The following is a 19,556-nucleotide window of genomic DNA, read 5'->3' as shown; positions in this document are numbered from 1 at the left end:
AGCTGGACTTGATGATCTAATGTGTTTTCCTCCCCTCTCTTATAATAGTTTAAAAGCCCTGGTTGTGCTTTATGTAGCATCAGAGGCCCTGGTTCCTTTCATATGATGCTTAGCTGTAGTTTAACATGCCACCTCATGGTTAAAATTTTCTTACCCTCACATGTACCTTGCACTCAACAGAAGAGTATAGGGAAAAGCCACAATGTTGCCTCCCTTTAAGTACATTTCCTAGAGGACTGATTGTACAGAATAACATATCCTTATAATTATTTACTAGAATTACATCTCATGGCAAGATTATCTGCAAAGAAGCCCAAGCATTTAGTCTCTCTTATTCTACTTGAATTAGAAATTCTAATTTCTAATTATAACTGCAACCGGTGTGCCATGTGCCTGGGTAAAAATTCTTTTTCAATGAGAAAAGGAGAGTGACTACTAAAGATAAATACCAGTGTCTTCCACAGCAACCATGAATATCAGTACAACTTATGTTGTACTGAAGTAGACAGACAATATATCATTGTACCCTGAGTAGAGAAAGCAGCACGATAGATATATGCACAGGGTAGTGCCTGAATAAAAAAGAAGGAAAATCCAGGTGGAGTGGGAGATACAGCCTTTCAGGTATGGAAAAAATCACAGAATAAAAGGCACAGCATAAGGAATACAGTCAGTGATACTGTAATAGCAATGTAAGGGGAAAGATAGTAGCTACACCTGTAGTGACCATAGCATGATTTATAAACTTGTGGGATAACTTTGTTGTACACCTAAAACTAATGCAACCTTGTGTGTTAACTATATTCAAGGATAATCTAATATCACTGAAGAAAGACTGAGCCAAGAAAACGTTCTAAAAGGAGCAAGCTAGTAAAGATAGTTAAAAATTGAAAAGTAGCAGCATATAGAATGATTTAAAGGATGAAGATGATTAGAAGGTATCCAAATGATTCCTAGGCTTTTCACGGAATAAACAGATGTCAAAAAGTAACAAAAAATAATCATAACAGTGTCTTTTAGGTAGTTGTTGAATTTTTTTCTGGATGTGTTTAATTACTTGTATATTCAAAGAACATTCAAATGGAATTGTATAGACCTGAATACAGGTATCTCCTGCTAGAAAATAATTTACAGTTTATCATGCTCATTTGTATGTTCTGATATTAAGTTCTCATCTCAGTAAGAAGCTAATTCTCAGTACATACAGGATAACAAGTAAACATTGCTACCTTGACCTGATGTGCAGCTCAGGAAAAAGTTCTGCCTGGAAAGTTAGATACACATTCATTGTATATCTGTAAGACTGTAGTTTATGCATGGAAACTATAGGAATGTCCTTATAATTTTGCTTAGAGGATGCATGGAAACTATAGGAATGTCCTTATAATTTTGCTTAGAGGATGCACAGAAATGAGAAAAGCAAAGGATTGATGATGGAGCCCTGAGGACACTAATATTTTGAGTATTATTACAAACAGAAAAAGACATGAGGGAAAATAAGAAGGAGTAGTCAGAGAAGGTTCTAGGAGTTCCAGGAGAACATGCCTCAGAAGCCTAGGATGAGTGGGTGTCAAGAAGGAGGCAGTGATCAATAATATTAAATATATTCAGACAATTCACATTGAAGGACCAGATATATCATTAAGTTTGTCATTATGTATTACATCAACGAATACACGCTGAGTACTTGCTATGTGCTGGGCATTGTTCTAGATGCTCAGTATCCAGGATTCAAAAAAAATGAATACAAACCTCTGCCTCATGAAGAACTAGGAAACCAGAAATATGTGCATGTTAGGTGGTGGGAAGTGCTCTGGAGAAAATGAGCAGGAAATGAGGTTACAGCAGCATATTGGGAGTTGAACTTATATGGAGAGTATTCTGAAAAACAGACAAAATGAAGGTGATCTGTGACCTTGTTGAGGACACATTTAGTAAATCTTTGGCTTTGGAGGCAGGTTGGGTGGAGAAGTGATCTTGAGAGAGGAGATAAAGAATGTGGTGCTCTCTCAAGTAAAGAGAAGGCACATCCTGTCAAGAGGAAGAGCAGGCAGGAGAGAGTTACCAGCAAGTGCCGACTGGGAGGGTACCCCTGGAGGGTGCGGGTAAGAAGAACCCAGTGCCATCTAGGGCTGTCACAACATGCATTCTAGGGTCAGGCTGTCAGAGTTCAAACGTTCAGTTCAAATCGCTGCCTATGAGAGCTTGAAAAAGGATCTTACCTCTGTAAGCCTCAATGTTCTTATCAATATTATGGGTAAAACAGTTATTCTTTCTTGATTTCATTGTTGTACTGGTTAATGCCAAATAGTTTCTTAACAAATTATTTTTAAATTCCCAGAATCAATATATAGTTTCTCCAATAAGCAAGTGAGACAATGAGTTCATATGTCAATAAGCTCCTGTAAGCTGTAAAATACCAAGAAATCTAGATAAACTGAAAATCCTTTTGTCAGAAACAAAACAAAACAAAACATTGTTTAACAGACTTCCTCTGAACAACATATCTGATTTTACATTAGCTGTTGAGGGAGTAGTATGGAGCAAAACATGAGTCTTTTCTTGGTGTGTTAGAAGCAGGAAAAGTTCTTAGAGTTGATATTTCAAAAAGCTTTCAGAAGGAGTAATGAGCTTACAAAATTGGAAGTTTGCTTTTGTTTCGTTGGTTGGTTGCTTGTTTTCGTTTTTCCTGCAAAGGAGGGCTGAGATATCCAAGCAAAGAAGCTTTTAACTACAAATGAAACAAGTAGAATGAGGTAATTCTATTACATCTGTAAGACAATCAACAGTTTCCCGAAAAGCTGTCCATAAGAATCATCTAGAGCGGGATCCCTGGGTGGCGCAGCGGTTTGGCGCCTGCCTTTGGCCCAGGGCGCGATCCTCGGGATCGAGTCCCACATCGGGCTCCGGGTGCATGGGGCCTGCCTCTCCCTCTGCTTATGTCTCTGCCTCTCTCTCTCTCTGTGACTATCATAAATAAATTAAAAAAAAAAAAATCATCTAGAGCGATGATTAAAAATGTCCCCAGTCCGTATTGGCAACAAGTGCCACAGGTCATTCTTGATGTAGTTTGTGCATGGACCATGTATTTTCAAAGTGCATGATAAATAAACATAAGTAAACTTTATATTTGGTCAGTGTAAACGAGACTGAATTGTTCCACATAATGCAGCCTTGTAGAGTCTATGAAATGAAATAAACTTAATACAAAATAAGCCAGAAATCACCTTCCGGGATTCAAGCGGTCCGGGGGGTGGGGGGTGGGGGGAGGCCAGGGCCATCCTGGCTGTTTCCGCGGCGCCCGGCAGGGGCAGGCTGCGCGGCTTGTACACTCAAAGGACGTTCGAATGGAATTGTCGAACTCCGAATGCAAGTACCTCGTGCTAGACGAAAAGCTCTGAGTCACGTACACATTCAGCGACCCCGCCCAGCGCCCCTCTCCTGCGAGGTGGGGGGAGGCTTCGGCCCGCTTCCGCCGCCGGGCGGGCAGGCCCCGGTCCCTCTCCCGTGCGGGGCTCCCCGCGGACCCCGGGGGTGGGGGTGGGGGTGGGGGTGACGGCGCCTCTCGGGACCCTTCAGGCCCCCCGCCCCCGCCTCCCTCCGCCTTCCCGCGGGCAGCGCGGAGCCTGCGCTCGGGCCTCCGCTGTTCCTGCACGTTAACCGAAACGTGCACGCGAAACCACGTTTAGGAGCGTCCTCCACGTGGCGCGGGCGCCGCAGTCGGGGCCAGGCTCTCAGACGCCCCTCGTTGCACCCTCGCGTGCCCCGCTGCACCTGGCTTCCCGGGAAACCGCCCGTTCCCCTCGGAGGCGGGAGCCCGCCGTCCGTTACAGCCCCGCACGGCGGGGGCGGGCGCCCGAAATCGAAAGCAGACGCGTGGTCGGCGGCTCCCGTGGCGGAGATTTTGGCTTGTGGGGCGGAGACTCGAGAGCCGGGCGCGGGGACGGGCGCGGGCAGGTGCACGGCTGCGCGCGGTTCTTGCGCCTGCGCCCTGGGGGCCGGGAGGCCGGGCGGGCGGCGCCTGCGCAGTGGGCTCCGCGGCCTCTGCGGGAGAGAGCGGGGCGCGGGCGGGGATGCGGGGATGCGGGGATGCGGGGATGCGGGGATGCGGGGATGCGGGGATGCGGCGAGCCGGGGACAGCTTCGGGGCCGCTTGGTTGGTTTGCTTGAATGGGTTAGTGTGGAGTTTTGGGGTAATATTTATAACTCATTTCTTACTTTTACTTTCCTTTCTCACACGTAGTTTTAAAAAGTCCTCTTGTAGTTAACACGGATACTTTTCATAATAAAAATACATACATAAAAAAAATAAAAAAAAATACATACATAAGCATTATAGGATGATATATATGACGTGTGTATAGGACTGGTATAGTCCAGAGATAGTCACTAGGATTCTGTTGCATATTTTTCTTGATTTTTACTCTGCTTTTTCTGAGGTACATGGGGGTTTTGATACCGTGGAGCTGGTGTAATTCGGGATTCTGCTTTAGGTTAAACAATGACTCAAAAGTAAATTATTAAAAACGAGCAAATGAATCTTCAGCAATAATTTTAAAAGCTGACAAATGCAACCAACATTTTATCTTAGTTTCCAGTTTTTACTGGGCACTAAGGGCACTTCCTATCATATTTGAATTCAGGTTTGAGCAGTAATTCTGGCATATAGAGTTAAGGCATACAGACGAACTGTTTTAATGCATCTTACAGTTTTATTCCCTTATACTGAGCAACAGAACAAGAGTTGAAATTAAATTAGTCTTTTATGACATCTTGTTGTCTTTTGGATGAATATAGCTAGGAACTGTTTTGCTAGAACGGTTGGTCTCTGGTTCATTAGCTGTTTTCCTATGTCCAGAATGTTCTGAGTGAATTGGGAAGATATTAAGGATCTTACCCAATTTAGCTGATATGTTTTTGTGAAATAGTCAAAATAATGAGCCAAAAACTAAGTACTGATGTTTATGTATTAAAGATTCACTTTCATAGCTTTTCAAAGTTCCTAATATGACCAACCTGTGTCATAATAGTGTAACCCACTGAGTAGAATTTCATATTGGAGCTTTAAAAATCTATTTTTCCTTTGATTTATTACATAATGCCATTAATCACATTTTTATTGGAAAGTTGAGCTTAAACTAAGTTTGTATACTGTCCTTCCTATTATTGAATGTCAAACTGTACTCTTCTTATGTAATATCATGTTGAAATTAGATTATTGATTTTTTTAGTTGTCTTTACTTGAGATTATTCAAATTGGGCAATGAGGTTTGTTTTTTTTTTCCCTGCAACACTTGAGGGCACATTTTACTAATGCACATAAATCGTGAGGGGACCCATTGTTAATGGATATTTAAAAATGACCGAAGTTCTAACTCTTGGTGAGACTATACCTTGAAGTGCAGATACTGTAAATAAAATGAGAAGTGATCAGTGCTAATATAATATTAGAAAGGAAATATTTGGATCTCTTTAAAAGCAACAATTCTACTTGGAGAAATTATAGATGGCTTCACAAGAAGGTACCATTTCTGCTGGTATCTTGAAGGATGACTCTGATTTCATCAGAGAGGATGAATTGTATTTTAAAGCAAAGGAAGGGAATGAGCAAATGTGCAATGGTCATGAGTAAATGCTACAAATCAGCCGAAGTCCACCATAGCCAATGGGCTCTTTGAGGATGAAGTTGAAGGATCAATTGCAACCTCAGTCATAGGCTTTATTCCAAGGGCAGATAGTCTTGAAGATTATTAGGATGTACAGAGCTGTGCTTGAGGTCTATCACTCCAATGGCAGGGGAAGAAGGAGAATTGGAGAAGGGATACTGGAAAATGCTTATTCAGGAGGCTCTGGGTACAGCTTAGAAGGCATGTTACAGTCCTACTCTTGGCTTGAATGGAAACATTGCTCCACAAGATGGTTCAGGGATGCAGGTTCTTTGCATCTTGTTGTTTTGTACTAAGTCATTGTTTTCATCTGCAAGATCAAAGCTTGACTGCTGCCACATCTGTGACCCAGACAATAGGAAAGAAAAGAGATTTGTGGAGTACAGGTTCAGAGTTCTGTGGCCGATATCCACAAGTGACATACGTATACTTATGTTCATATTATATATAGAACTTAGTCACATGGCCACATAAAGCTAGAAGTGTAGCTAGAAAAATGTAATCTCTAGCCGGGTTGTATGAACTCATCTTGCAAAATACAACCTTGTAATATTTAGAAGTGCAATATCTGTTATAAATCTAAAAGTGTATCCAACAGTATCAGAGGCAGATTTTTTTATGGGTCCTGACATTAAACTTAACCATCTGGAGAAGTGAATCCAAGCTGGACTAAGTATAGTGGCCCTGTACTTTCTGAGACACAGACATTGAAGTAGGATGAATACAGGCACATGAATAAGGACAGTCTTTTCTCTCCTAACTGGATCCAAGAAGTGTACCCGACTTATTGTTTTGTTTTTCGTTTCATTTATGAGGCTATAAAAGATGTGACTCTGGAAAAAAAGGGATCTAAAGCTATTTAGTTCTTTTGTAATATAAACAATATTTTTAAAATTATTATGCAGTAATGAAAGAAGAAAATAAATCTGAACTGTCTTCTGGATTCCATGGTTTGTAATTGCTGCAAGGAAGAATATCTTAAAATTATATTCAATAGATCTCTGTCATAGGAGTGTATTATTGGTAAAATAAGAATTGTCAAAATGTTTTTCCAAACTGGTAGCGGTTAATGAGGCTTCATTGAATTGAAATGAAGTTTTTTCATGTGCTATTAGTTGAACTCCAGAAAGGATGATCTACTATCTTGTTTTAGAAATTACGGGTTTTTTGGCACCTACTGTCCTCAACCTTGGGCCTAGTAAAAATATTCAAAGAATCTCATTTTGTAATATCTTGCTACACGAAGGTTTCACAAAAGACCATAAAAGCGGCTTCCATCAGGTAAGTTTAGTGCGGGGCAGGAGACATGAGGGACCTCCCCCTTGGCCGGGTGGGCAGCCTAAGCATTCTATAATTTGAGGCTGCAGCAGTACCAGAAGAACAGAGATAACTCATGCCTCACCAGGAACCTTGAAACGGGTTACAAGTAACAGCAGCCCATCACTGGGGTAGGAACAAAAGATAAAGAAAAGACACATGTGACATAGGTATCTCAGGTCTGCTAAAACTGGGAGAGGAACAACAATACCAAGATGACTTTCTGGCATTTCAGGCTTTACATAAAAAACACTGTAGTAGCAGAGTTCCACTGGAGAAATTTGAGGCTTCTGGAACACTGAAGGTAGCTATAGAAAAAGCAAAAGCCAGATCCATCTGAACTACAACTGCATTGAATCAATGCTTGCCACAAACATTGTAACATAAAAGAGGTCTCATTTCCAGGTGTAAATATTATTATCTCCATCTTAACTATTTTTTAAACAATGCCTGGCATTAAAAAAAATGCGATACACAGAAAAATAAAGTTAAACTATCCATTGTGAAGAGATAAAACAAGCAACAGAAACAGAGATAGACCAAATGTTGGGATAATCAGACAGGGCCTTTAAAACAGTATGATTATTGTGTTTAGGGGTGTAATGAGGGAAGTGAACAGCACACATAATCACATGTGTATATTCAGTAGAGAAATGGAAACTACTGATAGAGTTAGATGGAAATGCTATAAGTGAAAAGCACAGTCTTAGTGATTCATATACTATTGTACAGGTAATTGGAACATGAAAAGAAACAGAAAGGAAAGACAGCATAACTGGTAACTTTCCAGAATGATTGAAAGACAATAATGTACAGATCAAGTTCAGGGAAGCCCAAACAGGATAAACACAAAGAAAAACACAACTAGGCACACTACAGGCAGAGCAATGAAATCTAAATATAAAGAAAAAATCTTGAAGGCTGCTGGAGAAACACAAACATTACATACAGAGAAACAAATGGAAGAATGTGAGGGGTTTCTTTATGGAAGCCATACAAATGAGAGAAAGTGGAAAAATATCTTTTTAAGTACTGGGTAAAAACTAATGGCAACACAAAATTCTGTATCCAGTTTAAAAATTTCAGAATGAATATAAATACAGATTTCAAAGTAAAGCTGATAGTAATATTTTTTAGTGGATTCAGTGTAATCCCAGTGAAAATCCAAACCATTGTTCAGGGAATAAGATTCTAAAATGTATTTAGAAACACAAATGATCAAGTGAAGTCAAGATACTTTTGAAGTACATTCTGGAAGGGTTGCTTAGAGCAGAAATTACTTCCTAAAATTTACTAAATTTTAGGAAGTAATATGTCATAATATTTGTGCCTGGATGAGTAAATAGACCAAAATAACAATGGAGAGAGCCTCCAAACAGTGTACTCATATATTGACATTTAACTTATGACAGTTAATTGACCCTGGGGTTACCTGGCTGGTTCAGTCAGTAGAGCATGTGACTTGATTTCAGGGTTGTAAGTTCAAGCCCCATGTTGGGTATACTTAAAAATAAAATTTTTAAAACAAATAGAGATGATAGAGCTAACCTTTATAAGGGTGGGGAAAAGCTATCTTCTGTTAAATTGTTGAGAAAATGAGTTCTCCAGAAAAATACTTTGCATTTGTACTTCCCACCACATGGGGAAAAAAGTTCTCAGTGGATTATGGACATAAATGTGAAAGGAAAAAATGAAAAATATTTTAGTATAAGAAGAAGAATTCTTACAGAGCACACAGACATAAACACATAGAGGCTCCATTATCCATAAAATAAAATAATTGTTAAGTCAGATGACATTAACACGAAAAAATTCTTTTCATGAGAAACACCATAAGAGTTAATGCACGTCACAGAGTGGGAAATGACATTTTCAAATCATCAGGCCGACAAAAACTTATGTCCAGAATATGTAAAGAACTCATACAAATCAAGGAAAAGACAGACAACCTAATAGAAAGACAGGAACAGCCTTTTCACAGAAGAGGGCAAAGTACTAGCACACAAGCATGTAGAAAGATGTTCTATCTGATTTGTGTGAGGAAAATGTAAATTAACATCTTTTTTTTAAAGAAAATTATTTTTTATTTTTTGTATATTTTTTATTAGAGTTTGATTTGCAAACATATAGTGTAACACCCAGTGCTCATCCTGTCAAGTGCCCCCCTCCGTGCCCCATCACACAGTCATCCCACCCCCCCCCACCTCCCCTTCCACTACCCCCTGTTCGTTTCCCAGAGTTAGGAGTCTCTCATGTTCCGTCACCCTCTGATATTCCCCACTCATTTTCTCTCCTTTCCCCTTTAATGCCTTTCATCATTTTTTATATTCCCTTAATGAATGAAACCATATAATGTTTGTCCTTCTCTGATTGGCTTATTTCACTCAGTGTAATACCCTCCAGTTCCATCCAAGTTGAAGCAAATAGTGAGTATTCATTGTTTCTAATGGCTGAGTAATATTCCATTGTATACATGTACCACATCTTCTTTATCCATTCATCTTTCGATGGACACTGAGGCTCCTTCCACAGTTTGGCTCTTGTGGACATTGCTGCTAGAAACCTCGGGGTGCAGGTGTTTCTGGTTTTTCGCTGCATCTCTATCTTTCGGGTAAATCCCCAGCAGTGCAATTGCTGGGTCATAGGGCAGGTCTATTTTTAACTCTTTGAGGAACCTCCACACAGTTTTCCAGAGTGGCTGCACCAGTTCACATTCCCACCAACAGTGCAAGAGGGTTCCCCTTTCTCCACATCCTCTCCAACATTTGTTGTTTCCTGTCTTGTTAATTTTCCCCATTCTCACTGGTGTGAGGTGGGATCTCGTGGTGGTTTTGATTTGTATTTTCCTGATGGCGAGTGATGCGGAGCACTTTCTCACGTGCTTGTTGGCCATGTCTGTGTCTTCCTCAGTAAAATTTCTGTTCATGTCTTTTGCCCATTTCATGATTGGATTGTTTGTTTCTTTGCTTTTGAGTTTTATAAGTTCTTTATAGATCTTGGAAACTAGCCCTTTATCTGATATGTCATTTGCAAATATCTTCTCCCATTCTGTACGTTGTCTTTTAGTTTTGTTGACTGTTTCTTTTTGCTGTGCAGGAAGCTTTTTATCTTGATGAAGTCCCAATAGTTCATTTTTGCTTTTGTTTCCCTTGCCTTTGGAGACATGTCTAGCAAAAGATGCATGGCCAAGGTCACAGAAGTTTCTACCTTTTCCATTTTCTTCCCCTTTGTTTTAACTTAAATTGGAAATATTCAGTGTTGAAGAGAAGACTTCTGTTTCCAGAAAGATAAAATAGAAATGCTTTCCCTACTCCCCCCTACTAAGTACCAGTAACTACCCTATTGTTTTTTTTTTTTAAGATTTTATTTATTTAATCATGAGAGACAGAGAGAGAGAGAGTACTCTATTGTATACATAACAAACCTTAGAAGATTCTGGGGGATCCCTGGGTGGCACAGCGGTTTAGTGCCTGCCTTTGGCCCAGGGCGCAATCCTGGAGACCCGGGATCGAATCCCACGTCGGGCTCCCAGTGCATGGAGCCTGCTTCTCCCTCTGCCTGTGCCTCTGCCTCTCTCTCTCTCTCTCTCTCTCTCTGTGTGACTATCATAAATAAATAAAAAATTAAAAAAAAAAGATTCTGGAAGGGGAAGGGAAGGCAAATTAGATGTGTGGCAGTTTTGGTACTGGAAAAGCTGACAACACAGAAATACCAATAAGCTTCCAAACAAAAACAGCATCAAAGCACATTTTCTTTATTTTTTTTAATTTTTTTTATTTTTTTACTATTTAGTATTAGAATTAGAGTTTTATTAATTTTTTTTAATAAATTAATTTTTATTGGTGTTCAATTTACCAACATACAGAAAAACACCCAGTGCTCATCCCGTCAAGTGTCCCCCTCAGTGCCCGTCACCCATTCCCCCCCACCCCCCGCCTCCTCCCCTTCCACCACCCCTAGTTCGTTTCCCAGAGTTAGGAGTCTTTATGTTCTGTCTCCCTTCCTGATATTTTCCACACATTTCTTCTCCCTTCCCTTATATTCCCTTTCACTATTATTTATATTCCCCAAATGAATGAGAACATACACTGTCCTTCTCCGATTGACTTACTGCACTCAACATAATACCCTCCAAAAAAAAAAAAAACAAAAAAAACATAATACCCTCCAGTTCCATCCACGTCGAAGCAAATGGTGGGTATTTGTCGTTTCCAATGGCTGAGTAATATTCCATTGTATACATAAACCACAGCTTCTTTATCCATTCATCTTTCGATGGACACCGAGGCTCCTTCCACAGTTTGGCTTTTGTGGACATTGCTGCTAGAAACATCGGGGTGCAGGTGTCCCGGCGTTTCATTGCATCTGAATCTTTGGGGTAAATCCCCAACAGAAAGCACATTTTCTTTAATCAGAGGCCTAGGAAAGAGGCAACGAGGCAAGACAAAGAAAATTTTAGACAAAGTGCTTTATTCCAACCCAAAAACATAGTAAAATCTGGACCAACCTCTCGCATATAAGGAAAGGCTTAGACTTCTGTCCTCGCCTGGCTGTGAAGAGGTACTGCTACCCATAGCCTAAATGGTGTCAGAATTGCCAGTAGGAATTTAGACTCTTACTCTTACTATATAATCATGAGGCATCCTTTCCCCTTCTCACTGGATAATGTCAGAAAAGGTCTAGTGGTGGGACAAAACATTCAGGGGTAAGGAGGCCACCAATGAGTGACAATGGAGGCCATGTTGGGAGCAATAGTGAGGATTCCTGTTCTTCCTCAGCCAGGGTTTTATCAGCAGAAACCTTATGGGAGATGAATAGCAGACCACTAAAATGAAAATTTAGGAGGATTTCCTATTTGTAGAATGGTAACTTGGAGAACAAAAATAGCTTCCTTCCGAATATGGTATCACCTATATGTAAATATAAAAGACACAAAAGGATCTTTTATATCACACTATAAGAGGTACTCTGGTTCCTTCTTCCTTGGCACAGGTTCAGCTGACTGTACATTTTTTCCTCTTTCACCTCTAACTCTGTATATTTACTTCATGACACATCCTCAGGAGTGACCACAGGTATTACTTGCAGGTATTGCCCAGACTCTGGATCTTTCCCAGCTTGCCCTGATCCCATTCCCCAGGAACAGATTTGGTGCCTTGTAAGTGAGGCCAGTTGGAAATAGCATCTTCACCTTTGGTCCCAAGGTCCCAACTGTGAAATTAAAACAGTAGGTAGGTAATTTGGCTTGTGGCATTGGTTTCCAAATGGTGGATATTACATGTGAGTAGATTGCTGTAAAGTTGAATGTGCCCATAATACATTTCCAAAACTTTTCGAGGATCATTCATTTTAGGGTAAGGAATTTTCAGATTTATGACTTGGGCATCATGTCAGTTAAAATACACTGTTAAATGCAATTGACTTGCAAAAAAAAAAAAGATAATTGACTTGCCTTTTGCCTATTTGTCATTATTATAGCTCCAAGGCCCTCAAAACCAGCATTTGTGTTGATAAAACAGTTAATAAATACAGCATAATCTAAGAAAAAGGCTCACACTACGAAATGTACTGACTTTGAATTCCCTAAGTTTCCTCCTGAGTGCTCTTTGAAGGGTTCAAGGTCTTGGGACATCCTGGAGTCTGGGAGTTAAATGGGCTTTCCCATATTACTTGAGGTGCAGTAGTCAGAACCTCAACACCAGAGTTCAATCACTGATTGGACCAGCTAGCTAATCAGAAAAAATTCCTTCTCCAGTGTGAGAATCCTTCCCATGTGGGAGCAATGGCCAAACTTGAAGGAGAGTAGAATCAACCCCTTATAGCTGAGGAGAGCTGTTATTTTTATAATGATGCCACTTTTTGCTGAGATGGCATGCCCTGCATATTTCAGGGAAGTTTGGCAGAATCAGCATCTTTTCCTTCTCTTTTCTTCCTGTGTTTTCCTCTTTTTCTCCATCTCTATAGCCAAACATCTTCTCTGTATACACCTGTTGAATCAGAAATATATGTTGATTACAAAATGTATTCCACACATAATTTTGCTGTTTTGCAGGAGTATATCATTTGTAAACATATATTTACTATGAATAGGCTAATTAAACACACACCTTGTTTTGGCCTAAAAATACTACTTCTGAAAAGCTGCTTCTGTTTTAGAAATTGTTAGGGTGGCTGGTGATGTGGGTGGTGAATACCTGCACAAAGAGAAGCTCCACAAGCAGGACAGAGTTTATTCACTTTCCAAGGGAGGAGAGGAGCCAACATCCAGAGACATGTCTGCCCTGAGTTTTTGCCAGGCTTTTTAATGAGTTTTGCAGGATGTGAGAGAGTTGCAGCTGTGCCCATGCCTGGAGGATAGGGAGAGAATTGACTCTTGGCCAGGTAGAGAAGGAGCTGGTAGGTTTTTTGAGGGCTCTGTCTGGGGCTCATGGGTTGCGGTAAAGCTAGAGGAGAATATGTTTTGTAGTTGGGGTCTACTTTCCAAGAATGGAGGGCACCATGACCCAGAAAAACAAAGAGGGCTAAGTACAGACAGCTGTGAGTTTTGTCTTTAAGTTTGGGTTTGGGGGTGGTAGTGTGTGTGAAGGGGGACTTTAAATAGGTTCTTTTCAGAAATCATTATAATTTTAAGGATGATTTAAAGTCATTTTGAAAAAGTGTTTGGAATCATCTACTAAGTTGCCAACTGCCTGCCCATTTCACTCCTAATTATACATCCAATAGATATGTATGCACATACCCAAGAAAGCAGAATAAACATAGCAGAAGTACTTACAGTACAGCTACTGTAATATGTTTAGTGCCCATTCAGACTAGAATAGTGTGATAGGTTTTTAAAATGGCCTATCAGGGATCCCTGGGTGGCGCAGCGGTTTGGCGCCTGCCTTTGGCTCAGGGCGCGATCCTGGAGACCCGGGATCGAATCCCACGTCGGGCTCCCGGTGCATGGAGCCTGCTTCTCCCTCTGCCTGTGTCTCTGCCTCTCTCTCTCTCTCTCTGTGACTATCATAAATAAAAAAATTTAAAAAAAATTAAAAAAAAAATAAAATGGCCTATCAAACGCATATCCATGTCCTCATCCCCATAACCTATGAATGTTGCCTTTCTTGGAAAAAGGGTCTTTATTTTCTTGATCTGGGTAATAATTATAGAGATATATTCATTTTGTGATATTTCACTGACTATACACTTTCCAGCTAACCATTTTACAGTTTCTATGCTACACTTTAATTAAAAAGTTAAAATTTCTCTTAGAAGTCTTTTTGTTAATATAAAGGACTCTTGAGAGAACCTGGGTGGGCTCAGTCAGTTAAGTGTGTGCCTTCAGCTCAGGTCGTGATCCTGGGATCCAATTCCACATCCCTGCTCTGCCAGGAGCCTGCTTCTTTCTCTGTCTCTCATGAATAAATAAATAAAGTCTTTTTAAAAAATATAAGGGCCCCTTGAGACCTTTAATTAATTTTAATCACAAAGCAAAAGAAAACAAACATACTCCAAATTGCTAACTCTTCTATATCAAAGAAATAAAATTGGGACACTTGGGGGGAATCACTGGACAATTTAAAACCTGATATAAATTAGAATTTTTATCCAAGCTAAAGGAAAAAAGTCTCAGATCCTAAAATGACTGGTCAGTGTATCAAAACTTTATAATTATATTCCACTCTAATCTGGGAGATATTAGTCAAGGACTCATTGATTCTGTCTCTTCTCTTGTCTCCTTGAATTTCTGTCTGATAATTTTTTTGTAGTTGATAAGATCCAGAGTTACTCATTTCTCCATGAATGTAAAGATGGTTCCAATTTCAAGATCAAGTTTAAAGCTTTATTTTCTATTAATATAGCTGAGACTGAAAGTAACAGTAGGGCAGGTCTACTTTGAAATTGAACTAATGCTGAGAAATCAGCTGCTTTTTCTTATGATCAGTATGGTCTGTTATTTATTCCAAGGAACTAAAAAGAGTTTCAGGGACAAATGAATGTTCAGTGAACTTTGTACATAGAAGAACTGAATTTCTTGTGCATCTTCCAAGCTGCTTTCCAATAAATTTATTGTTTGTAGATAAATTTGGAAATGTGTACTAAAAATAATTCATGGTGTGTATAATATTCTGTTCCTGAAAAAAAGCCATATAAATCAGTAATATATGATACATTCCCAAAAGAATATATAATCCAAAATTAATAGTATTTCTAGCTCAAAAATGTTTTATTTATTTATTTTTAATATTTTATTTATTCATGAGAGACAGAGAGAGAGAGAGAGAGGCAGAGACACAGGCAGAGGGAGAAGCAGGCTCCACTCAGGGAGCCTGACACGGGACTCCATCCTGGGACTCGAGGATAACGCCCTGGGCCCAAGGCAGGCACTAAACCACTGAGCCACCCAGAGATCCCAGAAATATGTTTTATAACAAAGTATTTTCCACATATTGTTTTGCTAGTTTCTAAGGACTAGAGGTTATATATATTTTTAAGATTTTATTTATTTATTCATGAGACACACACACACACACACACACTCACAGAGGCAGAGACACAGACAAAGGAGAAGCAGGCTCCATGCAGGAAGCCCGATATGGGACTCGATCCCTGGACTCCAGGATCACACCCTGGGCCAAAGGCAGTGCCAAACTGCTGAGCCACCCAGGGATCCCCTATATTTTGTTTTTATATTTTTATGTGTATTCATTTCTTTTCAATGACTGAATTATTTATATAATCACAGAAATATATATATATATATATAACACGTTTTTCCACTTTAGTTAAAGAAAAGCACTTCTGGAAAGCTATTTCTGTTTTAAAAGTCATTACAGATGTTCTAATGTATCACCTAGTTTACTTCAGCTTGAACAATTACTACACTGTGTCTATATGTATGTATGTATGTATATGTATATATGTGTGTATGTTTAGACGAGACAGTATGTATTTATAACTACACAGTGTATATAAAATAGACACAGTATGTCTGTGCAACTAAACAGTATGTATATAGCTGACACAGTAAACATATGTAACCAACTACACAGTGTCTATATACCTGCTAATGAGAGACATTGTGAAACTCTAGAAAATTGTATGTATACTCACCTCTCTAATACTATGAAAACCTTTGGCCTGGATTTCTACATTGTGAAGACAGTTCAATGATAGTTTAGTCAATGTATAAATGCTTGAGTGCAACTCAGGTAGGCAGAGAGATTTAACTCTACCATAGAACATAACTATGAGCAATCTAAAAGACTTTTTACATCATGAAGAGAAACCACTTTTAGACACATAGCAAGTGAGTGAAAATGTCAAGCAAGATTGGTAAGTGGTTAAATGAAAAGCAAAGTACTTAATATAATGCTAGTTTAATAGCAGTTCTATTTTGTGACCTCTACTTTAGTCAAGTGTGAATAAATTGAAGCCTGTGTCCTTATGCAACCTCTCATTTCAAATTCCTCATAAATAAAACAGGACCCAGAATATCTGGCTGGCATCCTATCCTAGGCAAAGTTCTTCAGGTAATGAGGAAGTTATGTGTAGGATCTCTACTCTGACTGAACAATCTGAGACATGCATGTGGCATGCTGAGCACTTGGGAAGCAACTACAGCCAGTTTGCCAACATGATAATGATACTCTGTAGCTTCTTTTTCTTTTTCACTCCCTCTTTCCCCTCCTCCTCCTCCTTTTTAGAATCTTGTAGCTTCTTCTTCCTTTTTTAAAATTTAAATTTACTTAATTAACATACAGTGCAGTATTGGTCTGGGGAGTAGAATTCAGTGAGACTTCACTTAGAAACAACACCCAGTGCGCATCACCAAAACTGCCTTCTTTAATACCCATCACCCATCTAGCCCATTTTCTACCTACCTCCATCAAACCTCAGTTTGTTCTCTGTCTTTAAGAGTCTTTTATGGTTTGTTTCCCTCTCTCATTTTTTTCTCTCTCCCATAGGTTCATCTGTTTTGTTTCTTAAATTCTGCCTATGAGTGAAATCATGTGGTATTTATCTATCTCTGACTGACTTATTTCACTTACCATAATACTCTCCAGTTCCATCCACATTGTTGCAAATGTAATATTCCAGTGTGTGTGTGTGTGTGTGTGTGTGTGTGTGTGTGTGTATGACATCTTCTTTATCTGTTAACCAGCTGACTGGCGTTTGGACTCTCCGTAGTTTGGCTATTGTTGATAATGCTACTATAAATTTTGGGGTACATGTATTCCTTTCAATCCATATTTTTGTATCCTTTAGGCAAATACCTACTTTACTTCTTTAGTTAGGTTTATTCCTAGGCATCTTATTGTTTTTGATGCAATGGCAAAGCAGATTGATTCTTTGGTTTCCTTTTTCTACTTCTTTGTTATTGGTGCATAGAAATGCAACCTATCTCTGCACATTGATTTCAGATCCTGCTACTTTGCTGAGCTCACGGATGACTTCTAGCAATTTTTTGGTGCAGTCCTTCAGGGTTCCTACAGAGTATCAGATTGTCTGCAAATAGAGAAAGTTTGACTTCTTCCTTGCTGATTCAGATGCCTTTTATTTCTTTGTGTTTTCTAATTGCTGAGGCTAAGACTTCCGGTACTCTGGTAAATAGTGATGGTGAGAGTAGACATCCTTGTCTTATTCCTGACCACAGGGGAAAGGTTCTTAGCTTTTCCCCACTGAGGATGATATTAGCTGTGGGTCTTTCATATATGGCTCTTATGATGTTGAGGTATGTTCTCTCTATCCCTGCTCTGTTGAGGGTTTTTATCAAGAATGGATGCTGTATTTTGTCAGATGCTTTTTCTGCATCTATTGAGAGGATCATATGGTTCCTATCCTCTCTTTTATTAATGTGGTGTATCACGTTGATTGATTTGGGAATAGCGAACCAGCCCTGTAGCCCGGGAATACATCCCACTTGATCATGGTGAGTAATTCTTTTAATATACTGTTGGATTCCACTGGCTAGTATTTTTTTGAGAATTTGTACATCCGTATTCATCAGGGATATTGCCCTGTAATTCCCCTTTTTAGTGGGGTCTTTGTCTGGTTTTGGAACTAAAGTAATGCTGGCTTCATAGAATGAATTTGGAAGTTTTCCTTCCATTTCCACCTTTATGGAATGTTTTGGGAAGAATAGGTATTAACTCTTCTTTAAATGTCTGGTGGAGTTCCCCTGGGAAACATCCAGCCCAGGACTTTTGTTTGTTGGGAGGTTGTTGATTACTGATTCAATTTCTTTGCTGGTTATGGGTCTGTTCAAATTTGCTATTTCTTTCTGTTTCAGTTTGGGTAGTTTGTAAGTTTCTAGGAATTTGCTCATTTCTTCCAGATTGCCCAGTTTGTTGGCCTGTGATTTTTTCATGTATTTTTAAAATTGTTCTTGAATTTCCTTATTAACCCATTCATCCTTTAGTAGGATGTTCTTTAATCTGCATGTATATGAGGTCTTGCCAAATTTTTTCTTGTGGTTGGCTTCTAGTTTCCTAGCATTGTGGTCTAAAAATATGCATAGCATGATCTCAATCTTTTTGTACTTGTGGAGGGCTGATTTGTGACCCAGTGTGTGATCTCTTCTAGAGAATGTTTGAGGTGCACTAGAGAAGAATGTGTACTCTGTTGCTTTAGGGTAACAATTCTGGATATATCTGTTAAGTCTGTCTGGCCCAGTGTGTTCTTCAACACCATTGTTTCCTTGTTGGTTTTCTGCTTAGATGATGTGTCCATTGCCATAATTGGGATGTTAAAGTCCCCTACTGTTATTGTATTATCATCAGTGAGTTTCTTTATGTATGTTATTTATTAATTTATATATCTGGGTTTTCTCACGTAGGGGGCATAAATATTTCCAATCGTTAGATCTTCTTGATAGATAGACCCCTTTATTATGATAAAAAGCCTCCTTCATCTCTTGGTCTTTGTTTAAAAATCTAGTTTGTCTGCTATAAGTATGGCTACTTTGACTTTCTTTTGACATTCGTTAGCATGATAGATGGTTCCCTATCCCCTCACTTTCAACCTGCAGGTGACTTTAGTTCTAAAATGAGTCTCTTGTAGGCAGCATATAGATGGATCATGTTTTTCAATCCGTTCTGATATCTGTATCTTTTGACTGGAGCAGTTAGTGCATTTACATTCAGAGTGATTATTGAGAGATGAATTTACTGCCATTGTGTTACCTCTAGAGTTGGTGTTTCTGGTCATGTTCTCTGGTCCTTTCTAGTCTTTATTGCTTTTGGTCTTTTTTTTTTTTCCTCCACTCAAAGCCTCCCTTTAAATTTCTTGCAGGGCTGTTTTTGTGGTCACAAACTCCTTCGGTTTTGTTTCTCTTTTTAGCAGACTCCCCACTGAGTGGGAACCTGATACTATCTCCATCTAATGACCCTGAGATTGTAACCTGAGCCAAAATCCAGAGTTAGGTGGTTAACTGACTAAGCCACCCAGGGACCCAAATAAAGAGTGAGAGTGAGAGTGATAGAATATAAGCAAGGAGAGTGGCAGACAGAAAGGGAGAAGCAGATCCCCTGCTGAGCTGGGAGCCAGACGGGCTCAGTCTCACCTCCCTGGGATTGTGACCTGAGTTAA

This window comes from Vulpes lagopus, chromosome 3 (genome assembly GCF_018345385.1).
Source record: "Vulpes lagopus strain Blue_001 chromosome 3, ASM1834538v1, whole genome shotgun sequence".
NCBI lineage: Eukaryota > Metazoa > Chordata > Mammalia > Carnivora > Canidae > Vulpes > Vulpes lagopus.
Note: the sequence above shows the minus strand (reverse complement) of the source record.